Genomic DNA, 19,646 nt, shown 5'->3' with positions numbered 1-19,646 from the left:
AGCGAGAGACTGAGATTACCCATAATGCACCACTGAACGACACAGGAAATCATTCCTGCACAACTCCTCCATCTAATGCGCAGCACACAGGGCAGCAGTCGCAGCCTGCAGCGCGTCCTCCACAGTGGAAATAACAAAGTTTCTCTGTAATAATCTGGATGTTTATAACTAACGTATTTATACATATTAGAAATATTTCTTATATATTGTAAACTTTGTAATATACTGTATTATTTAATTAGTTCAGTGTGTTACTGTGTTTGTTGTGACTGTGATCACCAAATTCTTTGCGGATTAATAAAATATTCTGATTTCATTGTTTTAAGTCACATGTTATACATTCATTTATTTCCTTTAAATTGAATCGACGTAACAACCTAAAGCAACAAAACCAGAAGCGTGAGGGTGCAGACAGCCTGATGCACTGATGAACTTTGACCAGCAGGGGGGGACGTGCATCACGCACGGCTAAAACAGGAAGCCATCACATGATGTGCTTAGACATGTACTTCACTTCTTTACCACAAGGCGGCACTGCTGGATTTTCCAACACTCCAACATGAACTGTAGACTTAATTTGTGGTTAAACAGTGAAACAAAACCTTTGTGGATAAAATGTTTTGCTTTTAAATGACTTTTCTTTGACTCAGTTAATAGAAAAAGATGGATTCACAACACAGGACCAAACTGTAGACTTGGATCTGGGTGCTCTACCTGAGGGCGTCGAGGGGAAACATGACCCTCTGTAACTTCAGCCTTTCATTTTTAAATCAATTGTTTGTCACATTGAGGTTATCTGCTCATCGTGTGCAGACATGCTGCAGAGATGATCCGGTGACAGCTTTCTGTGACTGAAGCCGAACTAATGCGTGATAATCCTAAAAGAGGTTCTAGATGCAAAATAGGGCTGCCACGATTAGTCGACTAGTCACGATTACGTCGACTATCAAAATCGTCGACGACTAATTTAATAGTCGACGCGTCGTTTGAAGCTTTGTAAGATCACAAAAGACGCAGGAATAAGTAGTAGGATTTAAGAGTGTAATAACGGACTGAAACAGAAGATGGCAGCACTGCATGTACAAGGATGCCAGCTGCCGTTAAACCCCGAAGAAGAAGTAGCGCTGTCCCAGAATTCATAGCGCGGCCCTGCTCAGTTTCCAACAATGGCGGCAGCTAGTTAGTTTTAATATTACTCTTATTATTCTTTCTGGGTCACAAAATAAACGTTTAACATATTTTCAGGCGAGAATGTAGCTGTGTAAACCTCAAATATCTGCTCAGTTTATCAAGACACCACATATTTTCAAAAGCGCTCCAACGTTTTCGGAGACGTCTGTTACCCACTAGCTCGATAGCTAGCCGGGGGCTAGGCTAACTAGAGCCGTGAGAACACCGGACTCCCGGCTAATCGTTTTCAAACCCACCACCGTCTTTCGCTACTCAGGTTAAATATATATAAGTCACTTAGATAACTTAAAAATGTTATTGTTTGGCTTTTTCTAGTATTTTATTTGTTCCTGAGTAAATCGGTTTGGCTGAGATTAAAGTTATAGTTTTTACACAGATGAATAAACGTCAAGCAGACAGCTGATTATCAGAAGTGTGAGATGCTGGAGAATTTACTCCGGTGTCCTGTTATATTTTAGATAGCAAGGAGTTTATTAAACTTCACCGAAACAATCTGCAAAATTCATTAAAATTTAATAAACTCTCATCTTGTCTTTATTTTTAGTTAGCACATATTAAAGCTGTAAGCTAATGATAGTTATATAAGAGCAGATGCTGCTGGTGCAATAAGCTGTACGTTTTACGTCCAATGGATGATGATCTGATTAGTCGACTAATCGCAAAAATAATCGGTGACTAGTCGACTATCAAAATAATCGTTTGTGGCAGCCCTAATGCAAAACCATCAGGTAATAATACAAAACGGAGGAAACATAAACGATGGTTTAGTCCTTGTTGCTTAGAAGACGTCAGCGCTCACTCAGAAACCTGCTGACTGCTCAACGGCAGCCAGTTTTTTTTTTTACGCTGTAATGCATAAATGTGACCACGAGATGGCGCTGTTACAGCCTTTATCGAGAAGGGCTTGGTCCTCGTGTTCAGTTAGGCCTTTAGAGTCTTCGTGTCCTCCCTGTGCCAGCCTGTTTCCTTTCCTTGGATAAAGGCCTGCATGAAGCAGGTGACATCACGAGCTGTACCTGTGGTGTGAGGCCTTTGTGCATAAACATCCTTCATAACTCTGATCAGATTTATTGTATCTATCACCAAAAATATTAATCACAGCAGCTTCCATCGTGGATGATAAAGCGTCTTTTATTCATCCTCTGCGCCACACGTTGATGTTTCATCACTCAGTGTGAGGATGACGTAACATCCTTATTATCCTTTTTTCATTATTTCTAATGACTTTGTGAGAGAAATGAAGACACAAACTCAGGATGTTCCCTTATTAACAAGTACACAAGTGTATTATTTCATTTTATTTATATATGCAAGCAAGTTTATGTCTTTACAAATAAAAAAGCCACTGTCTGCCCAAGCTGTTGGCACACATATGTACAAAGATGGAGGAGTGAATCAGATGAAGCCTGCTACTAAGCAACCAGAGTGAAGTACAAAAAGTCTAGCACACTATAGAGAAACAGAAAAAAACGACCTCCAACGTCCAAGATGTCCAACCTCACATAATGCATGAATCTGAAACACGTGATGATCAGTGGAAGGTCACGGACTGACATCATCAGCTTTTAGATCTGCGGCTTCACGATGGACGAGAGGCACAGAGGGTCTGATCTCCCCCATGTGATTCAGCGCTGTGGGAACACGGCAAACCTCCTCACAGCGGGTTGGAACTCAGACGTCATGTCATTGAAATTCATGCTCGATCGCGCCGACGCGCTCGGGTTTCTGATCCCGCGCTCGGGATCCTGGAATGGTTCAGCCGCGCTCAGCGAGCAGACAGAGGACGCAGGATCAGAACGTGTCATCACACGCGTTCGTCTTTACATGTGGGTTAGACAGTCAGATGAGGAGACTTGAACGAATGGAGAGCGAGCTGCTCACGTCCTCCTCCACCCGACTACAACAGCGGGCCGAGCCTCTCGGGTCACCTGTCTCAGGTGTTTTGGTTTCATTTGGGCCAAATCTGTTCTGTGCCACTGACAGCACGACTCGTACAGCAGTCGGGAGAAGCCGACAGTCGGGCTTCTTTCTTCTTCACCTTCAGACTGGACGACCAGAACTGCCATCATTCAGATTATTAAGCATTTCTGACAGTTTTGCATAAACTAACGTTTGAGTTTGCATCCGTGTTTGTGCACCGAACACAAGCCAAACTTAACACGACTGATGCGTTTGCCTCGCAGAGACCGACCTTGGTCTAGCGACCAGCAGGAGTCAGCACACCGTCGCTGACCCAGAGACGATTCAGCGGTGCATTTGGTCACCTGGATGGTGACCAAAGGTAACACCCAGGTGAGCAGAATCAGCTCTCTGGGTCTTGCTTGCATAATGAAGCCGAAACACAGAAAGAACCAAAAACAGATGACTAATTCCAAAAACAATTAAGCTAAGAAACCTATTTTGTATAAATATTATTTTTGCATTAAAGACGTGTTTGTTAATTTATTCACGTCTGTTTTAACCAATGGCCGTTGTGGTCCTCCACATCCAGCAGCACTGGAAGTTTGAATTCTGCGTTTCCGATCATTCGTCTGAAATCCACCACGTGAAAGCGTCCGAGCCGTGTGTTTGCGAGGTGGGCGAGGAGGAGCACGTGAGCAGAGGTGGGTGCAGGGAAACGGGTGGCCAGAGCAATACATTACACCACATCTGCAAATCCGCTTTATTAGGATAAACAATACAGAACACCATAATCATATCACTGAAGACTTGCAATCATAAATTCATGCACTTGTATGCCGTAAATTGAATGGACTTGTTGTTTTTAACGTCTCGATTTTGTCAAACTGCTACAATATATTGCTCTGGTGGTAAACAACTGAGCAAGCAAGCTAGCTTAGCAACACCATTAGCAACAGGAACGGCAATACTGCACACGGAAAAGTGGAAAATAAAAACAGCAGAACAGCGCCAGTGGAAAAAAAATGACTTTTTTTTTGTTTGTTTTAATCGTTAAAATTATGACCATTGAATGCATAACCATGCCACAAACAACAACTAGAGTCACTGTCTTTTTTATGTAGTATAAGATTATCTTCATTTTTATGAATTCATTCGTTTTCATCATTGTTATTTCTTCAGGTTATAACCAATGCTGCAAGACTATACACGGGTCCCACAGTGGGGATCTCAATGCACTTACACACCAAGAATAAGAGAGAGAGCTCACGATGGTCAATAAGTGCACAAAAAACTATTTTTTCTTTTATCTGAGGTTAAAAACACTGACAAGACATCCATTGTCAGGCAATGAAATGATAGAATACTGTTACTGTAAAACTAGACCCTTAAAAATACTGACCGTGTGCAGCCGGGACACACCTGAACAGGCCGCGAGTCCGGCGAAGGCGCCCCTCGATGACGCCGCGGTGCTTTTGGTGGTCAGCTGCAGTTACACGCCGCGAAGCAGTTAGCACAGATGCTAACGGCTCTTTATTTCTGCTGTAAACGCTCCCAACACGTCCTGATTGGATGGCGTCCCGTGAATGCTTCAGCCAATCAGCATCTGTGCTGTCTAACATCAAAGCTTTTATCTGAGTTTAAACCAATCAGCTAGCACACATTTTTTAAATAAGCGAAATTAGTTTTTTAGCATTAAGTTAGCATTAGCATTTAGCATTAAGCGACCCATCGTTGAATCACTCAAAATAACTGTTTAGAGAGTCACAACCAATCAGGAGGACCCACGTGTGAAGCCAGCGAATCTGGACGTTGGTCGTCTTGGTTACTGGAGCCGAGGCGCCGATTTAAACTTTTACTGCGGCTCGGAGCGTCGAGGTGTAAGTGCAGCTGTGTGCGGGGAGCAGAGGATCAGGACATTGGGACTGAACCGCCGCCCCCTCCGGACTCTGACCCGTAGGAAATCCTCCTCCCGGCTGCTCACCTCGACCGTTTCACATATATGTATATCTTTGTACAGAGTTAACGTGGGTGCAGCGATTTAGCACCGCCCACACGCGAAAGGAAAAGAGAAAAAAAACACATTTCTTTTTTCTAATTAAATGATTTCACATTTAAAAAGTTTCAAAGATTAAAAGTTGATAATAAAATAGTGAAATGTCATCGTGAAAAGTAAAGAGTTATGGCTCAGAGTGATGGCGGTGGTGGAGTGTTTGTGTGTGTTTGTGTGTGTGTGTGTGCGCGCGCCGGTAGTCTCATCACATCAAACCATCATGTCATCATCTTCATCTCGCTCTCAGTCATCTCTACTGGCAGATAGAGAGTCATCACCATCCTCACCTGCACGCTTCTTCTTCTCTTGCTGAACAAAGACCGAACAGCGTTTGGACCTGAGCCCACTGCGTTAGACGGACGTCGAGCTTATTAAACGTGTTGACTGCATTTTTATCTGCTGATAAAACCTCGCATGGAGAACTGCGACTGTGGAGAACCGGGAAGCTCCGCTGGTCCAGAGTAACCCAGCAACCCGAGGAGAGCGTTACAGGACACGAGAGCAGCCGGCCCTGAACCATTAGCTTATTCGCTGGAACGTCATTCCTCTTCCTCCGCCCTACAATCTGCTTCAGACTCCACCACCGCCAACACACAAACACTACCCAGAATTCCTGCCGATCCTCTGCCGCCGTCAGCCTGCGGTTGGTGTCGCTGATTTTTCTGACTCAACTTACAAATAACGTTTTGGTCGCATCAGGGCGTCGCCAAAGAACGCAAAACAGGAAGCATGAGAACAACGAATCGCTCGAGATGACTGGTGTATACGCTTGTGTGTGTGTGTGTGTGTGTGCAGAATCTGAAATACTGAATCATCACCTGGTAATGTTACAGCCCCCCACCCCCCACCCCCGTTTAAATACCCCGGTGCTAAAATCACACAGAAAGAATCCGAATAAAAATGTGGCAAAATCCCTGAAAAGTGAGAAAACGTTACGTAACAGACGGATGAGATGATGACTAAAAGACTTTGTGCTGCTAAGATGTGCTGTTTCTGAGGACGAATCACAAGTTTGTACAATCAGGGGACGAAGAGGGGGGGGGAAGGGAGCCCCGTTTCACTAGCTGCACCCCCGCTGCCGCCGTGCGTGCTGTCAGCCTCAGAATAAGAAGATACGCAGAAATAGAGACGCATTGAGAGAATTTGGTCGTGTTCATGACATCGAATTTTCTGCGATCATTTTTGCGTAATTAACGGGTAAAATCTCTCCTGCAGGTTGTCGTGATCGGCCCGTGGTTATGGTTGAAAACGCTATAACCAAAGCTCGAGCTCAACGCTAACCTCAGGCGGGTCTCCGACCACCTGCTGGTTAACCAATCCAGTGCTTTTTGTTTCCAAAACCCCGCCCCACTACGAAACTAGGAAACAACTAGTGAAACTGGGCTCAACGTGAAGAGGTCAGAGGTCAGGGAGGGAGAAAGGAGGGGGTGGGGGGAGTTGGCAAAGCTACCCATTTGTACCCGGGAGGCACAAATTTCCTCGGGGACCTTATTCCTCTGTGACACCATCATCATAGCGTGGCGAACGACACAACACAGCATGACACCACCAAACAACACCGACCATTCAGTCACATCTACGTGTGTGTGTGTGTGTGTGTGTGTGTGTGTGTGTGTGTTGACGATGAGCTCACGGACGCCGTCCTCATGCGTCTGCTGCAGATCGTTGCTGTTTGGAGTCTTTAGGCGATCAGATTGAAATAATTCTCCTTCTTTGGGTTCGTCCGCGGTGATTTTTGGCATTTCCTCGTTACGCTGGTTTGTGTTATCAGTGAGAACTTTTGTTTGTGCAGCATTTTACTCTGAAAGGCCTGAAAACTCACACCATCACATTCAGAAACCTTCAGAATAAAATGTCCGACCGCTTTAGGGTTGGTGAATCTGGACGATTTATCGTGTTAAACTTGGAGCAGACCAGCAACGATCGACCGCAGAGCTGAGGATGAGGAGGGCGTCGGTGATCTCAGGGGTTTCTTATCCTCTAATTTCTACTCGTGTCTGTAAATTTGTTTGAATGAATCTTTTTCACCCGTGTGTGCGTGTGTGTCTGACAGGTAAGTGTGTGTGTCGTTCCTCGTGGCGGCGTGTTTATGTGTAGGCATTGAGGCGTTCTTTGGAGCGTGTAGAGTGGATGTCGTGCAGCTCCTGCTCCTCCTTCGACTTGATGTCCTCGTACTTCTGCATCCGACTGGCGTCCTTCAGGTAGCCCCAGTTAGCGGCTAGAGCCATCAGGAAGTGCACCTGAGAGGAAACGCAGGAGACTGATCAAACATCACCGACTCGTCCGACAGACTGACTGAGACAGACTGAGCGGCTTATCTGGGATCCGCTGGTTTGGACTGTTCCTACACCATCACATCAGTGCTGCAGGAAAAGGAGGCCAGATGAGGGGGTCACATCTCGCCTTTAAAGGCAGAAGGACGACAGGATGTGTTTACTTTGTTTCTAAAAACTGCAGCTGTATGTTTTTAACAGGTTTACTTGAATTTAATAGAGGAAGTGCACATGTAGTCACCTTCCTGGAGCAAACACGGGTACAGCCCACGAGCTGATACCGAACACGGGTCAAGTCTAACGCCGTTAATCCCACACTGTGCACACGAGCCGCTCCCTCTGGCGGCCCCTAGTGTTAAAGCACGGCACAGCAACTCACTGCTGTTGCTGCGCCGTGTGTGTGATATACTCTTTCATATACAAACATAGGGGTTTCATCCCCTTCAGTAAGTTGACAAATGAAACGTCCCTCACGCAGATTTGTGTGTGTGGACGAGTGCCGGTGCTTCGCTTGTACAGATCTGTGCACGGGAAACATCGGAGATTATTCAGAAAGGCTCAGTTTGTGAATGTGTGCTTGGAGTGAGGATGGAAGGACGCGAGCGTCTCCACGCCTCGGCTCTGGAGACGCCGGTGACTCACCGTCTGTCTCACTGCAGACGGCAGGACTGGGTTTTACACTCTGACTCTTTTCTCTCCCTGTCTGCAGGGACGATGTCTGTTTCCTTCGCTTGCACCAATCATTAAAAACCATAATGGCAGAACAAATTATAACCAATCAGATATGAGAATGATGGTTCTTACCATGGCGATGACAGCAGCTCCTGCTCCTGCTAGTGCGCACACGAACAGATGGAAGGTCAAGTCCAGCTGCAACACAACATACGCATGATGTGGTGGATTTGTGCCGACGGGTTATCACGTGCACGTGTTTTTGCTGCGTTCTCACCTCGTTGGATTCGCACATCTTGACGAACTTCTCGGACTGCGTGCACAACTTCCTCTCCTCGGAGATGCTCACCGCTCCTGAGAAGCACAAACGCTCTGTTAGCCTCTGAACAAACCGGGGAATCTCTGCCTATCGCAGCGCTCGGACGGTCCCCTAGCGTTTCTTTAATTAAAGCTGACCGAGATCAACGCTTCCCACTCCTGGACTGTCAGCCGCTGGGAACGGCCTTCAAGCAATCACAGTCCAGAGCGCAGCGCCTCATGAACCAGGAATTCATCTTTAATGTTTTTCCTCCTGAGAAATCTTCATTCGTTTGCTGCTGAGGCCTGCTGCAGTCTAAATGTTGAACAGCAGATGGCAGCGCAGTGAGTGAGCGCACACAAGGCCTCTGGTGGTGCCTTTTGTTTTAATGTAGGCATCCTGAGAACAACATGGTGGGCAGTGCTGCATCGTGCACACAGTAATGTGCACGATGATCACTCATTACTGAGTTTTATTAGCAGCTAAGTCATGCTAACATGCTGTTGTAAAGACAGGTGATGATAATCAGGCAGAGAAAAATAATCTGCATAAAGAATCCAGACAGCTGGCACCTCTGGGCCAAACCGGGCCAACGTCTGGCACCTTAAATGCCGAATGACATCTGACATTGTACTGATTTAAGGTGGAGCCGTGGCTCCATGAATGCAGGCAGAGACACCCAGAGACAAACATGTTCCGTTACTGCTTCCTGACATTTCTGAGGTGTGGATTTATTTCTGTGATCTGTTCTCAGGATGTCTGAAGAGAGCCAGACCGCCGTCGCTGCTGTTATTCAGTCACACCCACAGCTGTCTAACCCCTCAAACACATGTTCAGGACGTCATCAAACACCAGAAACACCGACCGACAGGCTGAGCTCGGACGTTTTCTGTCATTAATGAATTTGCAGATATTTCAGATCAATGTTTTTCCTCTCGAGCGTCCGATTCTCGGATGTCGTTGCAGGGCCTGGAAGGCTTTGCAGCTTTCTGCTGGTATTTGGCACTTCTTCTGCACACACACAGGTTTTTCCATGATATGTGCCAGTTTGGTGTTTTGGTGAGTCACCATTAACCTGCCAGCTCTAAGCAGCGATCGGGTGATCCAGGATCTTACTTTTAATCACAGAACAAAGAACAGGCTGAGTTAAAAATCTGAGCAGCAGCGCATGAAGAAGATTTCCAGTCTGTTAAATCCAACAAAGTGAAGGAAAAGATGTTTCACACATAAATTAGAGGTGCACGGATCAATGGAAGGGGCCGGTCTGAGCTCGGAGCAGCAGCACGGAAAAATTACAGTCATTTGTTTAAAGGCAGCTGAGCTCATCAAGCTGAACTCGTCACTCGTTTACAGCATCTCACATAAACTGCATCAAACTGGGAAAACCAGTTAACTCAAACTCAGAAAATGCGTTGTGCAAAGCCTGCAGAGGTTAGAAATGTAGCTGTTCATGATTGGAAGTTCATTTAACATCAGGGTGCAAAAAGCAAAGGGTGCAAAGTCTGCGTACCAAACTGACGCAGGTCCAGGCAGAGGTTGGTTCCCTCCACCACGACGCTGGTGTTTCTGACACATGGACCCAAACGTTGAAGTACATGAAGACCGGCAGGCTGGTGATGCTGTCACGCCGAGCCACACCAGGAAGAACAGGTAGGCCAGGAACATCAGCTGCAAACACAGGCACACGTTAGTCTCGCACTGCTGTGCATCGCGCTCAGCTCACAAAAGTCTTTATTCAGGTCGCACTAAAAAAGTGCAAAATACTTCAAATTGTTTCGACCATGTAATGTATCAAACAAGTCGAGCTATTTGCTTTCCTTTTATCTTTATTAAGTGTGTGTGTGTGTGTGTGCATGTGTGTGTGTGTGTGTGTGTGTGTGTGTGCGTGTGTGTGTGTGTAAAACAACTTTAATGTTTGTGCAACACTTTATCTCCTGGTCAATATGAATCTCACTACTCTGCACAGTAAATATCATGATGGTAACCTTCTGCGGTCATTTATGGTCATGTGACATCAAGCTAATTATTGTCCCTCATTAGCAAAGTGGAGTTTGTATAAAATAGGAAAGGGTCACCACGTCCATCCTTTCAGCAGCTTCTTTGTTTAAATTAACACTAACTTAAACACAAATATGTCTTGATGAGTTTTAGGAGTTTTGACTCACGAATGCAGTAAGGCAGCGTCCGCAGGCAGTGATCTTGAACTCTCCGTAGAGATCGCGGATGGCTCCGGTGGTGAAAAAGCCCTCCACCAGCAGCAGCACTCCAAACACAAAGAATCCAGCTGCAAGGCCATAAATGATGTACTTCAGGATGTCGATGCTGCGGAGAGGACACACATCACAGCGTCGCTAATTAATGACTGCTTATTATTTCATGCTTCGAGTGCTCTTCAGACTTCTTAAGCATCTTCAGCTAAATCACCACAAGGAACTGCCAGAAACCAGAGAATCATGGAGGATTTATTCACATTAAAAATGTAAGTGGTGTAAACGTAGCCATTCCTAATTTTATTTTCTCGTTTGTTTACATTTTTTTTTTAAAAAAACACTGAAGAGCCAAAAACTGCAGTTCCAGTAGTGTCCACTAGAAGCTCCAGCAGTGAGTCGGTCTCTACACTGTTAAAAGGTTACAGCAGAAATAATCATGTTTACAGCCGGCATGACTGCATGCACGGTTAGGGGCGTGGTCTCTTTGATTGACAGGTGGATGGCAACACAGGCAGCTGTAGCTGCTAACTGACTTCTAGCCCTCACCTCGGCTGACTGGAGTCTGGACGATGATGTGAATGAAACACTTTTAATAACAATGAAGCAACGGGCTAGCCCCAGAGGCTACGAGCTAGCTCAAAGGCTGCAGGTTGGAGACCACGTAATAAAGGAGAGGTGCGGGTTCCCGGGCCTGGAGGGGCGGGGTAAGAAACTAGAACAAACAACTGTGTGGGCCAACAAGGGATTTATAGCTGTATAGCAGGAAGGGGCGTGGCCTGAACTTGAGATAAACTGTGCCCAATAATACAGTTTCCTGTGCTGTTAGCAGCCTATGCTCCATTTCTGGTGAGTGAAGTTTTAGAATTTTATTTTGGATATTACTAGCGATGGGATGCACCAATTAGGACCCATTATCAATTAAAAAAAAAAGAGAAAACACTGAAACCAATGGCTGCGTTCATCTTTTATATACAGGCTATGCGCTTCAGTTGACTTCAGCTCGTTCTGTTTGGAGTTCGTGATTATTCAGAGTGATTATTAATACTACAGAGAAAAGATGAAACACTCACATGGTGAACACATCCAGGGTGTCTCCCGGGGCTCTGATGACTTCAAAGTAGTTCTGGAGGATGGTGACGGTGCGCTCAAAGCCTCGTGGCCACACCCACAGAACAAGGCCACGCCCCATGTAGAGGAGGATGGTGGCAATGAGCGACGCCCAGGGCAGGCTGCCCACACATCGCTCGCAGCACTCCTTACAGCCTGAGACAGAGAGAGAAACCGTTAGTCTGACTGCAGTTCAACAAATTCTATATGACGATGATGAAAGCAAAGGAGAAGACACGGGGCGGGGTTATGAGGAATGATGGTAAAAGAAAAACCACTATTTTATAGAGCAAAAAAGAGCAAAAAAAAAATTAAGATTCTTAAAGGGAACGTTTATTTTATTTATTTTTACTTTATTTTATTAATATTTTCCTCAAATGTGTCAATATATATTTTCTCATCTAAATGTCCACTGAGCTGTGAGCCAGGAGGCGGTAATGCGCCTTAACATTGGTCGCCAACCAAGAAGAAGAAGAAGCTGTAAGCCAGGAGGGAGGGGGGTGAGTGGTCGTGTCCAAATTCATGGGCTGCATCCTCCTGAGGACGCATTTGTAGGCCGATTACGTCACAGCAACGCGACGAACGCTGTCCAAATTCGTAGACTCCTCCGAATGTGGCCAACAAATGCGTCCTTCTTTTCCCAGATTTGAAGGATGGGTCGGGTGTGTCCTTCGTGGCTGATTAAACAGAATTCGTTCATGCTACGATTCAGCACAGGAAGGAGGGGGAGGGGGGGTGAGTAACTCAAATGTGCTGTTAGCATGTTAGCAGCGCGATGCTACTGTGAACTGAGGAGCTATCCGGTCTTTAAGTCTGACGTCATTAGCTGCGTCCGGGTTCTAAGCTCCGCTGCAGGTCCCAAAGTCAAACGATCACTACAGCATTACTGAGAGTTGAAAAACTGTCTAAATTCTTTCATCTGAGATGTTAAACTTAAACATCTGTTAAGTTTAACATCCAGGCCTCCATGAAAACAGAATTTATTAAATTTAATGGAGTTAGAAGTTAACAGGAAGTTAGCGGAAGTTAGATCACTAGTTTCGCTAGTTACCTAAACATGATATAGCATGTGCTGACTGAGAGATTTATGAAAAAATTCAAACGTACAGCTCTGCTATCACTTCCAACATAAATGAAGACAGAAAACTAAACAGCAGTGACGTTTGTAGGGTTACTGAAGTTGGGCTAGCTGTTATATAATGTTGTGCTATGTGACCGCTAGCGACACAGCTATGTAGCATAACATTATGCACAGTGAAGCTGGAGGATGAACGCTAACTTTTTTCCACTCTATAAAGTTAATGTGATGGTTCCTGGTGGTTAGAGACAAATGTAATCGCATGGCAGGATGCTGTAAACGGACCAAACTTCAGCCAGGAGAACAACTGAGATAATCCATCCACAATACGAGGTTAGTCATTAATATACTGCAACGGCATGGGCTGTAGTTACATCGGAATGTTTAAAAACTGAGCTTTAAAATGATTAGCAGTAATAAAACCGAGAGAGGTCGACAGTGATCACTGACTGTTTTTATGGGCTTGTTGAGAGGAAATAGAACAAGTTACAAAGCATTAAAACATGTTTAAAGCACATTAGCCCAATGAAACGCAAGGTAGTGTGGGCCCTGAAGCAGGATTCAGCATGTCATCACTTAAAGACCGGATTGTCTTGATGTGAGCTTCTACTCAGGGTTTTTTCTTCCAGTTCAGAGCAGAAATGTTTCTGTTTAAGAAACTGGCTGTTGTCCCCCCACACACACACACAATTTTATTATAAGCTAGATATATTTCTATTAATGAAATTAGTTTGCTAACAGCAACAGGAATGAGTCAGTTAGGCTTGTGAATCACGATTCACGAGTCAGTAAAGTGATTCTCAAGTACTGAACGATTCGTTCATGATTCGCACATTATGAGCACACACACGGCGGTAAAACGAACATGTGCACCGCCGGGTCGGTCATTACATGGAGCAGCAACATAAAGTCACAACATAAAGTTTTACATTTAAGTGCAGAAACCAAAACTCCCAGTTTGCTCCGTGAATGTTGGCCTACAGGAAATAATGCGGCTGCAATAACTTTCATTTGACGTTCCTAAAAAATGACTCCTTTAAATACTGAAGAGCAAAAATGAACATTTTAAAAGCTGAAGAAGATCAGCCGAGCAGAGATCAATGCAGCGACGGCCGCGGCTCTTCCTCCTCCGAGAGCAGGAGATGAAACGTGATGCCTAAATGCCTCCTGAAGGGTTTTATTAGCTGTGAGTGTTTTAATGACCAGTTTGATGTAGCTTTAAATGATCCGGTTGATTAGCAGCTCTTACCTCCTCATGGACAATAAGCCTCATCCACAGACAAACAATGTGTCACGCAGTCAGTTAAACTGACACAATGCAAGAGCCGCTGCACATATAAACTGACATTCACTTGGCTTCTTCCCCACAATCAGCTGAATTCAATGCAATACATTTTAAATATTGGCTCAGGATGCAAGTAGAAACAGCACGGGGCTCAAAACAACCTTCCTACAGCACAGGAGCCGACAGACAATGCTCCCTTATTAAAAAACTGGATTAAATCTGAGCTAATTATACTTTTTCCTGTGAAAACGTCCTGAAGTACATTTATTTCAGTACTAACATTCTCACTCCTGGTGGGAGGATTTTAAACACACATATGACTTTCTTGGTCTCCCATTGGACCTTTGGTTGGTTTCTTTGGGGAATCGTAGGTTATTCTTCAGTGAACTTTGCAATGAAAGCATGCAAAGTGAAGGTTGTAACCTCTTTGTGAATCATTTGGTCTTAGCAGCACAAATTTCTAATTTGCATATTGTATTTGAGGAAGAAAAGGCTGGAGCACCTTAACCCGCTCCTCCTCGTCCTCGTCCATGCTAGCGCTCCTGCTGAGTCTTTTGCAGTGAGAGGTTACTTCTGATCACTCTGCCTGTTGTCCAGAGCCATTCTCCTGTGCTTGGAATGATTAATTAGAGCTCTCCAACTGCCACATTATGTAATCGTGCAGTAGCTGCGAATGATGCACCAACAATTCGGCTATTTTCAAATGATTCATTTGTGTGGCTGCCAGATAAACAGTGATCTTTCCTCTCTGAGAAGCTTTTCAGTGCAGAAATAATGACAGTAACGCAACGACGGGAGGCAGCAGAACAACATCTCTCCCTGCTGGACTTCTTCCACCGTTTAACGCAAACATCTATATTTCCTCCCTGGTGTAGTTTAGCTCATCCGTCTTGCACACATGCAGAAGCAGGAGAGGAGTATTCGAGTACACGGTGACTCACTGGGTTGTTGTCAGTGGTGACACTACAGCTGATGGGTGAAATCACTGTAGACGTGTTTTATGCTGCAGATCGCTTAAAGCTCGTCAGCACAGGAGGTGCAGCATAAGCAGCTCATTAGCAGGAGGTGTTCGGGCTCAGAAATCAGGATCCAGTGTTCAGTTCTGTCTTTGAGGAGCGACACACGATCACAGCAGTCACACACAGCAGGGGGACAGATTAAAAGCCAGTGATGGCTGCTTTATGTGCACAGAGAAGACACGTCAGGAACTTCAAAATAAAATAATAATGCAAATAAATACATAAATAAAATATAATTTCAGATTAAAAGCCAGTGAGCTTTTAAAGGTTCTACAAAATGTTTCCAGGGTGGAACCAATGTTCAATCTGTTGTTTAGGGTTGACGATATTTTCAGTTACACGCCACAGTCAGTAGAGGGCAGCATTTCCCTTTCTCAGCGGGTGGCAGTTTTCCCAGTGTGTGGGTGAAACGGGGGTACTGCAAGGTGTGTTTTTATTAACCCCTCCCAGTTAATGCGATCAATGAGATACGCAATTTGTGCTTTTTGTGTTGGTGTGGAAATAAGATGTTTATTTGTGACAGAGCTGTCGAGTGTTGGTCAGTGCAGTGCAGAATGTGTCGACATTTTGTACGGGTCTCGCAGCATAGTTGGCGGCACCTGCGTCCAATAAATGCCAGTAGGAATCAAGAACGCCTTTTTTCAACCTGGAGGTAATTACAGTCTCCATCACAGGACACGCCGTGCTGTGCTCCAGTCCCAGAAGTCTGAGCTGCCGCTTCAGGGTTTGTTTCTGAGAACCAGTGAGCAGATCTGTACTCCATCCTCAGGTGGAGCACCAAGCATCCATCACGCTGACAACAAAATTTACACATGTGACGCTTCAGAACAGAGCCTCACAACCCGGGAAGTGGCTCCATCATTTATCTACAGTCTGTGGTAGCGGTGTGTGTTTCTTTGACTGACAGTTGGTTGTGATGTCACAGCCTGCACGTCCTCCATCAGCCCCACCCAGTTACTTCACCCTCCACTCATATTACGAGGACTTTCAATTCAAGCATACTGGACAAAATCACACACACACACACACACACACACACACACACACACACACACACACAACAGGGGGTGACAAAGAAAAGTGGTGTACATGTGTGCGTGTGTGAGTCATCATGCTGCTCAGGTTTAATTGACCAGCCTTGTTGCCATGCCAACTGGGGTGTGGCAGGAGCCTGCTGACCCACTTTGCCTGTAGCGTTGTCATGGCAACAGCGCAGCACTGTGAGGGCTACAGTCTCACTAATGCACACTGTCTCTCTCACACACACACAGCATGTTTTTCATCGTCTGAGTTTTGAGGAAAACATTGACGTTCGCTGCAGATTTTGCATGTTTCTCTGCAACAACGTGAGCCGCCAACGAAGGAACAAACATGGCGGCTCTGCCAGCAGGAAGGTACCATTTTGCTGCGCTGACTCCATTTAACAAAACGTCCCCGTGCAGCTGAGTCGGCTCGTGGCTCTGAGTCTCACACACATTCATGCATGTTTGAGCTGTGAGGCAGATGGATGCACACACACACACACACACACACACACGCACACATGCACAGCTTGATAATATAAATGTGCTGTGAAGCTGTTTCTGCAGTATGTTGCTGTCTGGGTGTTTTCATTATCAGCACATATCTGTGTGTGTCCTGAATTTGAGCCATGTTATAATCCCGTCATATTTCCATATTTGGGCTTTAAACGCAGGAAAGACCCAGTGACCTGGTAAAAACCGGGACAGACTGCGTGCTGCATCTGTGTGTGTGCTTTCTTTGTTTAGGAGGAGCTTATTTTTTCAGATGATCGCAGGAATCCATTTGCTGTTCCACTGCAGATCAGTGCTGATCATCAGCCTCATAATCCTGCGGGACAAACACACACTGTACCTCCAACATGTTCACGATAGAAACAAAACAATCAGATCGGACTCTTTATTGAACTGATATTTGGACCGTAAACTGTGACTGAATCAATCTTTTCCAGTACAACATATTTCCCTGTAAACCTATTGAAGAACTTGCATTGGATTTGCAAAACCTGTAGGGATGTACTGAGTGTAGGTTCTGGTTATGTTGCTGCTTTAGTGGTTTTGTGGCAGTTTAAAGTTAGATTTCTATCTATGAGCATGAAGCTGAGAGATACCAACGAGATACAGTCGGGCCCACCTCAAAGAACTGCTTGGGCTCTGGAACCAGTCTCTTGGAGAGGGGCTGGACTCAGTCCCAGTGTGGAGTTGCCCTCCGTGAGTGGCGGCGGGTGGGTATCTGGGTGCTGTATCTCCTCCACTGTCTGCCTGTATACTGGGGTGTTTCCTGGTGGACAAGAGCGTTCCTTCCCTTTGCCTTTGGGTCGGGGAACGGGTCCTGACTTTCATCTGGACGCTGAATGATAGTTCAGAGTACCGAGCCTTCATGGGATCACTGAGTGGGGTCCCTGTGAATGCTTCATCTGGTGACGCTGTCGTCTTACCGGGAGACTTCATTGCTTACTTTGGCGACCACGGTGAGACCTGGAGGGGCACGGTTGGAAGGAACAACCTGCCTCATCTGAACCCGAGCTGTGGTCTGTTATTGGACGTCCACCATAATGAACACAATGTGTGTGTAAGTTTGATCAGGTGGCCACGAGGACATGGAATAAGAGTTTTGGTCTGCCTCAAAGCATTTCTGGTAAACCATCAGGGGAAAGTGGTGCTCTACCCACACAGTGTGCAGTGGTGGTGGGGTTCTGCTGTTTTCAGCTGAAGATAATCCCACTGGCATGGCATCCGTACAGGAATCAGAATCTGGGGATGGGGGAGATGGCTCACCTATCTCTTGGGGTGAGGTCACCGAGGCAGTTAAACATCTCCTTGGTGGCAGGGCCCCTGAGTGGATACGGTTTGCCCTGAGTTCCTAAAGGCTACGGATACTGTAAGGCTGTCTTGTTTGGAGATGTGGGGTGGTAGTTCTGGATTGGATGGGGTGTCACACTCAGCCTCCCTGGGAAAGTCTACGCCAGGGTGCTGGAAAGGAAAGTTCATCCGTTAGTCGAACCTCGGATGCAGGAGGAACAATGAGGTTTCGGTCGTGGAACACTGGACCAACTCTTTACTGTCTTGAGGATATTTCAGGGTGTGTGGGAGTTTGCCCAACCAGTCTACTTGTGTTTTATTGACTTTGACAAGGCATTCGACCGTGTCCCTCTGAGTGTCCGGGGAGGGGGGGGGGAGTGGGCCGGTATAACTATTGTAAGAGCTTGGGCTGCAATGCCAGCAGGAGTAAGTGTTGAACTCCACCAGGGGTTCAGTGTGGTGGATGATGGCTTCCACTTGAGTGGTCTCAGAATCTCATCTCTGCTTATCACAGATGATGTGGTTCTGTTGGCTTCATCGGGTGACGGCCCCAGCTCACCCTGGAGAACGTTCCCAGCCGAGTGTGAAGCGGTGGGAATGAGAATCTGCACCTTGAAGCCTGAGGCCATGGTCCTCAGCTGTTAAAGGGTGGAGTCCCCACTCAGAGATGAGTTCCTGCCCCAAGTGGAGGAGTTTAAGTATGTCTGGGTCTTGTTCACAGATCGACAGACGGATTATTGCTGTGGCTGCAGATGTGGAGACTGTACCAGTCCATCGTGGTGAAGAGAGAGCTGAGAACAACAGCATAGTTGATTGTTGATTTACCAGTCAGTCCTCACCTAATGTCACGAGCTCTTCGTAGTGACAAAAAGAACAAGATCGCGGATAAAAGGGGCAGAATCAAGTTTCTACGAAGGGTGGCTGGCCTCTTTCTTAGAGATAGGGTGAGAAGTTCAGCTCAGAGTAGAGCCACCGCTCCTCCACATCGATAGGAGCCAGTTGAGGTGGTTCGGGCATCTGACAAGGATGCCTCCTGGGCGCCTCCCGGGTGAGGTGTTGTGGGTATTCCCCACCAGGAGGAGGCCCCGGGGCAGACCCAGGACACGCTGGAGAGATTATGTCTGTCGGCTGCCCCCGCGATCCGGCCCGGATAAACAGAAGAAGATGGATGGATGGCCTTATTAACATTAAGTTGATATCACCATCTTGATACTATGTGAACTTACATTTGCAGAAAAGCATGAACGTCCATAAATTAAATGACCAAAACTAATTTTTAATTATTTGTCATTATTTTTTTTGTAGTTCTGTTTGTAATAAATGAGGTTGTTTCCATGTTCAGTGTTTCCCTGGCCAATTTCAGCTCTGTTCAGTTCAATTTTGTTTATATAGCAGCACTCAGAGTTAACCCGAGGCTCATTTGAACGTAAGACCCTAAAAGACTAAATTGGGGCCAAGTATGTGTTATGTAATATTCTTGAAGATAACTAAATTTTAATCAAACTATGAATGCATTTTAACTGCGTGGTTACAGTGTTTCACTCATTATTAGTTTAAGGAAATTAGTTTCATTCATTTTATAAAAGCAAAAACCAAAAGCATTTGCTGCTTCCATGTTCTTAAATGTGTGATTTTATTATTTTCTTTCTGATATATTCTGGTTTAATCCCAGAAAGTGATTCTGAATCCACTTTTTGGGGCTTCCTTGCCTGGATTTGTAGAAAAGAGACAAACATTAT

General features: G+C 45.6%; 1 pseudogene across 1 annotated transcript; it reads right to left on the bottom strand.

Moving 5' to 3' along the window:
* Positions 1-2,450: 2,450 nt before the first annotated feature.
* Positions 2,451-11,863, bottom strand: LOC146516066 (neuronal membrane glycoprotein M6-a-like; annotated as a pseudogene). Its single transcript, XR_014874581.1, has 6 exons — positions 11,667-11,863; positions 10,552-10,708; positions 9,897-10,054; positions 8,366-8,442; positions 8,221-8,286; positions 2,451-7,383 (listed from the first exon to the last, which is right to left on the bottom strand). The product of XR_014874581.1 is annotated as a neuronal membrane glycoprotein M6-a-like (transcript).
* Between the last annotated feature and the right edge of the window lie 7,783 nt (positions 11,864-19,646).

The sequence above is a fragment of the Neolamprologus multifasciatus genome, chromosome 6, assembly GCF_963576455.1.
Source record: "Neolamprologus multifasciatus chromosome 6, fNeoMul1.2, whole genome shotgun sequence".
Taxonomy (NCBI): Eukaryota; Metazoa; Chordata; class Actinopteri; order Cichliformes; family Cichlidae; genus Neolamprologus; species Neolamprologus multifasciatus.
Note: the sequence above shows the minus strand (reverse complement) of the source record. Positions and strands in the feature narration are given on the sequence as shown.